Here is a 7,056-nt window from a genome sequence, read left to right on the forward strand (position 1 = left end):
TCTTCTTGATCTATCCATGTGATTAGTTTTGACTCCGGATATTGATGTCCACAGTGCGACTATCTGAGTCGAGCTCTGTCACTTTATATGAACTTTAGTATGCTTGAGTGCAAACTCGTGTACAACAATTGGAATTTCACATCAGGGTACTTCCTCCTCTAGTCAATAAGTATGCCAACCAAGGAGATTCTTTAGTGCTTTCCAAGGTTCTGCGTAGATAGCTAGGGTATGGAGTATAAAGTTTTTGTGGGTATATCTCTTGTAAGCCCTCCCGAGACTATAACTCGGCCACTAGGGCCACCTAGGGGTTTAAAGGCTTATTGCATACGCTAAATGCAATCGACGATGTCTGCGTTAGTGAGTTAGGATTTAATTTTCTATTTGATTTGCTCGAGGACTAGCAAATAATAAGTTTGGGGGTATTTGATGGACATATTTATGTGTCTAATATGATCTCAATTGTATATATTGTTAGTGCTCGATTTCGTATTTATTACGGCTTTTTATGTCTTTGTAGGTGTTGTTTGAGAAATAAGCTTTTGCGGGAAAATTGGCTCGAAAAGTGGTATTTGCGCTCGTAGGGAAAATTACTATTTGGACTCATATTTTGGATAAGGGGCACCTTAATTACTAAGGGACACCCACTTACTATTTAAACCCCAGGGCACCCCAATGCTAAAGACACCCCTGCTTTGGTTATGGGCACTCCACCCCTAACTTTCATACGCACGGAAAATGGCGGGAATTTGTTTGGTTTCTGCGTGAACTTCTGAAGTTGGACTCGACCGAGATTATTGTGATATTTCTTTATGGGAATGATATGGTACTACCCTGGTTCATCAAAACAGGGATCGTAGTAGGTTAAGATTCGTAGAAAAAGAAGTTTATCGCTATTACAGGGAAGAAGCAAGCTACGGGATTTTGGAGTTAGTTACAAAAGTTACGTGACAGAAAAGGGAAAGAATATCTTCCCTGCGATTCGAGTATATCATGAAGAGTTTGGTTTAAATCAAAAAGCTGCGTCACTTTGGAGATAAAAGAGGGAGAGGAATTGTTTACGAGAACTTAGTTGAATATTTGGAAAGTACAGAAAAGGGAAAGAATAGACTTTGTTCGATCGTATCCTATACTGGGAAGAGTTTACAACTATAGAGATTCCAGGGACGTTGGATTATACTCAGAAGAGGCGTGAAGAAACTATAACTCCGGTGACTTGCCGTGGAGGAAAGGAGAAGAGATTTTCGGGATTTATTGGCCTGTGGTGTACAAATAGATTACTGGGAGGTCGAACAAGGGAATCGGGAGACTTTGGGGGACCGAGCTGAGGGCTTGGTGAAGCTGCAGAGGTGAAAATCAAGAGTTGCATAGAAGACACTTCTGCTGCTGAAGAACAACGTCGTAGAACACTTCGCAACATAGCAAGAAACCGTTACCTAATCTTTCAAATCCAATACCTTTGTAACATCTTTGCAACAACTATTTCTGTTAGAATTTATTTGTAAGGGCAGCTTCTGTAACAGTGGATTCTGTAACAATTATATCTGTTACAGATTCACTTCTTCAATAAAAACACCTATTTGAGCCATGATTAAATATTTTGAGCGTGTTTTTGACATGAGGAGCTAAACCCCAACACTGGGATGATGGAGGAAGCCCTATTTCACAATCACTTGGTAACTATAATTGATTCTTTATGACTTTTGCACTTTTTTTAATCGATTTATGTTTTTCTTGATTAGTTGTGATTTTGTTTGATGTCGCATGTTGGGTTTTAGGAACTTTTGATGTGTCATGCTTGTGATTTACATCTAATGCTTTATAAAATCTACTTTTGGCAAAGAAAAGAGTCAACAAAAGAGCTAGAATTGTTATGAGTCATCATATGAACCAATTGAATGTGATTAGTGGTGAAATCCTAAGTCTCAGTACCTCTCGATATTCGTGACAACCTTGTGAATATATTTTTAGTATTTTTATTCTTAGTTCTTAAATCAAACCTTTACACAATCCGAATTGAACGAACTTTACGACCACTTTCAAAACTACATCATTTGGGTAGTTAACTTAATCTCATCACAAAGCATATCACAGTCAACCTGATGGTCAAATTGAGAGGGTTAATGCCTTTTTAGAGATCCATCTAAGGTGTATGACATGTCATCATCCAAAGAAATCATATACTTGGTTAACTCTTGCAGAGTGGTGGTGTAACACAAGCTATCATATATACCATCTTAAAGTTATATCCTTTCAAGGCTCTTTATGGATATATTTCACCCCGTCTAGATTTTCATTCTGCTTCTGTTACCTCAGTTGCTGATTTAGAGGAGTATCTCAAAAACAGGGATATTATGCTTAATATATTAAAGGAGGCACTTCAAAAGGCTTAGAGAGAATGAAGTTCTTTGCAGGTAAATCCAGGGTTTATAGAACATTTGAGGTTGGGGATCTGGTTTATTTAAAGCTACAGCCTTACAGACAAGTCTTTGTGGCTCTACGCAGGAAATTCAAATTGTCTACCAAATGCTATGGTCCTTTCCAGTTTTACAGAAAATTGGGTCCTTGGCTTATAAGCTCAAACTACCAGCAGAGGATCGTATCCACCCAGTTTTCGACGTCTCTCAGATTAAAAAAAGATTGGTGTTGCTTATGTCCAAATTTTTGTGTTACTTGTGGAAGATCATAAGGGACAAATTATGGTGATCCTTGCTGAAATCATAGAAACTTGTACACTCACTAGAAATCTCAACCAGTGGACCAACTATTGATTCAGTTGACTAATGTCATACCTAAGAATAATACTTAAGAAGATGCTTCCAACATTCAAGATTATTTTCCTGACTTTTATCCTTTAGGAAAAGGTTATTTTCGAGTGGTAGGCAATGTCATGTACCTGACAGTTAGTATTTGTTTTGGTTTTTCATAAAAGGCCTGAAATAATTGATCTTAAAATTATGTTGGTGAAGAGAGGGAAACTAAGATATTTATCACCATTTGCAATCATTTGGACTCACCATGAAGTTGCTAATGTTAATTCCCAACTTATCATCGGTATTTTTGCCAAAGAAGATTCCAGTCTTGCTGAAGTTGATTAACTAACACGAAGTATTGTTGAATATTTTGATTAAATTCACTGAGATATGACATTCAATGCTTTCCTTGCGAAAACACCCTACAAGCATCGACAAAGATCATATGGCTAATAAAAAAAGTGCCTCCTTGCAGATTTGATGCAGAAATTAAGCTCACATATTCATCATGAGTTATAACCCTGGAAAGCGCTTCCATACATAAAAGAAAAAAATATGGTGATAGGAGATCATCTTGTCCCAAGCTTTTGGAAAGGTTGAAGAAATCTCTTGGAACCGCATGTACAAGCGCTGGCTTTCATTGAAGTAGTGGAATTGTTACAATTTTTATTCAAGATGTGATTTGTTTAGATATAACTCTAGAAGTTTCCAGTGAGTGATTTTGATTTTTGTGATAGTTCTTCATTCAGCTAAATTTTGATTATAGCTTCGATATGTAATTTTGTAGCTAGACACTTGCATGCTTTCTCTCATGAAAACCCAGAATTAACTAGGTGATAAGAAAAGGAAAATATTTCATTTAGTTGATAAGGGTTTTCAGCCGATGGAAGTCTCGTCTGCAATCAAATCATATGTGCATCAAGCTACATCAACTAACGTTTTATGAGCTTCAGTTGCACAGATAAAATATACTCATAAACAAGAATACATGTACACGAAGGATGATTTCCTCATACCTCTCATTTTACTCTTATTTCTTTATTGTTCCCAGTTAACAAAAAATTTCTTCATATTATTTGATTTCTCTGTTATCTAGAAATTTAGAAAATGCAAAAGAGATGTACCTTCTTTATACTTTTATAATTTCTTTGCCAATTAGGGGCCTGCACTCGTAACTCGTATGTAGATTTGTTAAATCAATAAAAAGTTTATACCAACTATTTTCTTATATCCCATATTACAAGAAATTCAAAATCTAAATCTAAATCTAAAGTGTGCGGAAATAAGAATCTAAGGAAAATTGGGTAGTAGTTTAGCAGATAAATTAGCGCAGAATTGCACGAGCAAATAATAGTTTTTCTTGACCAACAAATTTTGGTTAATCGTGTCAACTTTTGGGTTGTATTGCAGGCTACCATGGTAGATTATTTTTTTTTTGTCAGTCCATAACTTTTGAGGTAATATTTAGTAAGAACACAATTAGGAATATTAGATATGGAGTAGATTTTGTGTTACGTGGTAAATTTAAAATCAAGATTGAATGGTTGATATTTCGTGGAACATTTTTGGGTCATCAATTACGTAAATTCAAAGTCTTTTGGATAACACAAAATTGGTTAAAAAGACCAAAATCAATAATTTCTAGGTGAAATGGACAGTTAGATTTTGATACTGTTTAAATGGCCAAAAATGTAAAAAATAGGCAAGATGTAACCGATTTCATCGTGCCTATTTTCAAATATTTTTTCTTATTTTTAATTTACACAAGATGTATCCAGTTTCATCCTTGCTATTTTTTAAATTTAAACCTTATTATTTTTTTTTTGGCCATTTCACCCAAACTATTTTTTACCCATCCATTTGAACCGTGATTTAAAAATATTTGGACAAATGACCCATTTTCCGTTTGGATAACATCTCTTTGCAAAGCTCATGATAAAATTCACATAATCCTAGGAGCAATATTTTATTATTCTTTTCTAAAAAAAGGGAAAGCAGTAACTTGTATGGTGCCAAAGTTATTACCAAGTGGACTCTATACTTGAACACACCTGTGGGCTAATGCCGTGCTTTTTGTCTCACGGGCCATTTAGTGCCTCTGTCTCTTATAAAGTGTTAGGGTTCTGTAAAATTACCACACCAAATAGACTTAGAGTTGCGGCGCATAGCTACAATTCTCTTCCTTCACCACCACCACCACCACCACTATCATCTTCAGTACAACCACCATCACTACTTTATGAATGGGTTATAAATGGAGCATGGGTTTTGTGTCTCATATACCCTGGAGGGAGGAAAATAGGGAAAAAATGGTTGATTTGGATATTTGGTGTGAGCGGTCTTGGAAACGGGGGTTTCATACGCATTCACCACCTCAGAAATGCATATTTGCATTGCATTTGGATTACCTGAAGCGTAAGTATCAAAGATCTACTAAACTTAGTTTCAAATTTATTTTTTAATGACTAATTTTAATTGATTAGACTTATGATGACTGACCTGAGATTTTGAATTGTAGATATGGATTTAAATCACCTGCGCTCCTATACAAGTCTGCATATGGCAGATAAACCAAATAGAGCGAGCATTGAAACTGGCTGGTCAACTTGTCTTTGAAGAACTCATTGAGCAAGTATGGTTCATATCAAGCAGCTGCTGTAGAAATTGGTGCTGCTGCTGCCAATGCTGAAGTGCGCACAAGGATGACTTCTGTTTCAAGCCACTGCACTTTCAGGTAATAACTGATCAAGTTATTTGAGCTTTGGGTTTCAAGTATATGTTTTTTTACATTTCTGTTCAGATAACAAACATGAAAACATGGCCATTAGGTTGTCCTTAGTGTGAGATTCGCCTAGTTTTAACAATGACATTCCCAAACTAATACTTAAATGTGAAGAGAGGTGACTTACTAAATTCTTGAATTTTACATCAAGGTTACCCGAAACAGATGATATATTTTCTTGTATATGCAAATGTGGTTCTCTGGTAATGGATGATTAAGAATTTCAGCTATAGAACAGTTCAAATTGTTTCAGTCAAAGTGTATTTTGTTCAGGAGGGCCCTAGAAAACAATGATGCATCCTAGTTTTGTAGTATCTAGAATGTAACTGGATGTCTGACTAAGATTGTGGCCCGATTGTGCTTTTTTATTTTTGGTAAAAATATATCATTAAAATTATTAGTATCCACATGAAATTATGCTGAGAACATATGTTAAATCATGACGTTAAACACATGGACATGAAACAGATCCAGAATACCTTACAATGGTTACTCATTGTAGTGCTGAAAAGAAGCAATTTAACGTAAGGAGATCTAATTGTAGTTGAAAAGGTTTAAGGACAGTGCTTGTGATGCTGATGACTTCTCCCCTCATGGGTAAGTCCCGTTTTCTCATTTTCATTGATTTTTGTTTAAAGTTTTTCGCTGGTCACCTGATTTTTGTGAAGTTGGTCGGAATATTGATCAATTCTCAGTGTACACCAAGTCTGAGCATGTATCGCAACTAGTTTGCATTTAATGTTCACCATGTGCACTAGGAAGTTAGTCTTTAGTTTACACATGTAAACACAAGTAGCTACTAAGCTATGTGTATCTTTCAACAGCAAACAAGAAGCTGTCAAGTGTCAATTTCTCCTCATGTCTTCATGTGAAGTTGAAGAACATTGTAATCTACAATTCACTTCAGCTGATCCTACCCTGATTTATTTATTTGCCACAACAATTACGTAAAACTACTAATGAGATTGGTATAATAATGATAGAAAGATCAAGACGAATTTATGGCACAACAGCAGCAGATGCAACAAAAAGATGTAGAGTTAAACATCCCATTGTTAAGAATTAGTTGTAGTTACTGTTATTAACTGATTTACTCTTGCTTCTCAATATGCCAATCTTATTAACTGATTCACTCATTACCTGAAGAACTTAAAGTTTCATCGGTCTCTTTCTAGCTTTATATTACAACTTATGATATGAATTTAATCTGCTGATTTACAGCAGGGCTTTACAGTAGTAATAATACTTATCAATATGTCCAGCTCTACTGCACTCAACGGGACAACATCAACTTGAATTTGCGTCCATTGACGCAACCAGAAGGTGTAAAATAAAGAGAAGAATGTCATTTTAACACCTGAAGGTGGTTGTGTTCAGATTGAAGGCTTGAGAACAGTGTTTGGCATCATGTGCAGTACACCAATAGAAACAGGATTGCTCATACAGAAACTGATAAGAGTACTGCTCTAATGTTCGAGGTTTTAAAGACTAGAAAGATATTGGTAAAGGATGAAAATGTTAGTA

The 7,056-nt window shown here is 35.7% G+C and overlaps 1 long non-coding RNA gene across 1 annotated transcript; it reads left to right on the top strand.

The window, feature by feature from the left end:
- Positions 1-4,975: 4,975 nt before the first annotated feature.
- LOC113360989 lies at positions 4,976-6,129 on the top strand. Its single transcript, XR_003364903.1, has 3 exons — positions 4,976-5,165; positions 5,269-5,484; positions 6,001-6,129. It is a non-coding gene; the product is annotated as an uncharacterized LOC113360989 (long non-coding RNA).
- The last annotated feature ends 927 nt before the right edge of the window (positions 6,130-7,056 follow it).

This window comes from Papaver somniferum, chromosome 3, assembly GCF_003573695.1.
Source record: "Papaver somniferum cultivar HN1 chromosome 3, ASM357369v1, whole genome shotgun sequence".
In the NCBI taxonomy this organism is placed as follows: Eukaryota; Viridiplantae; Streptophyta; class Magnoliopsida; order Ranunculales; family Papaveraceae; genus Papaver; species Papaver somniferum.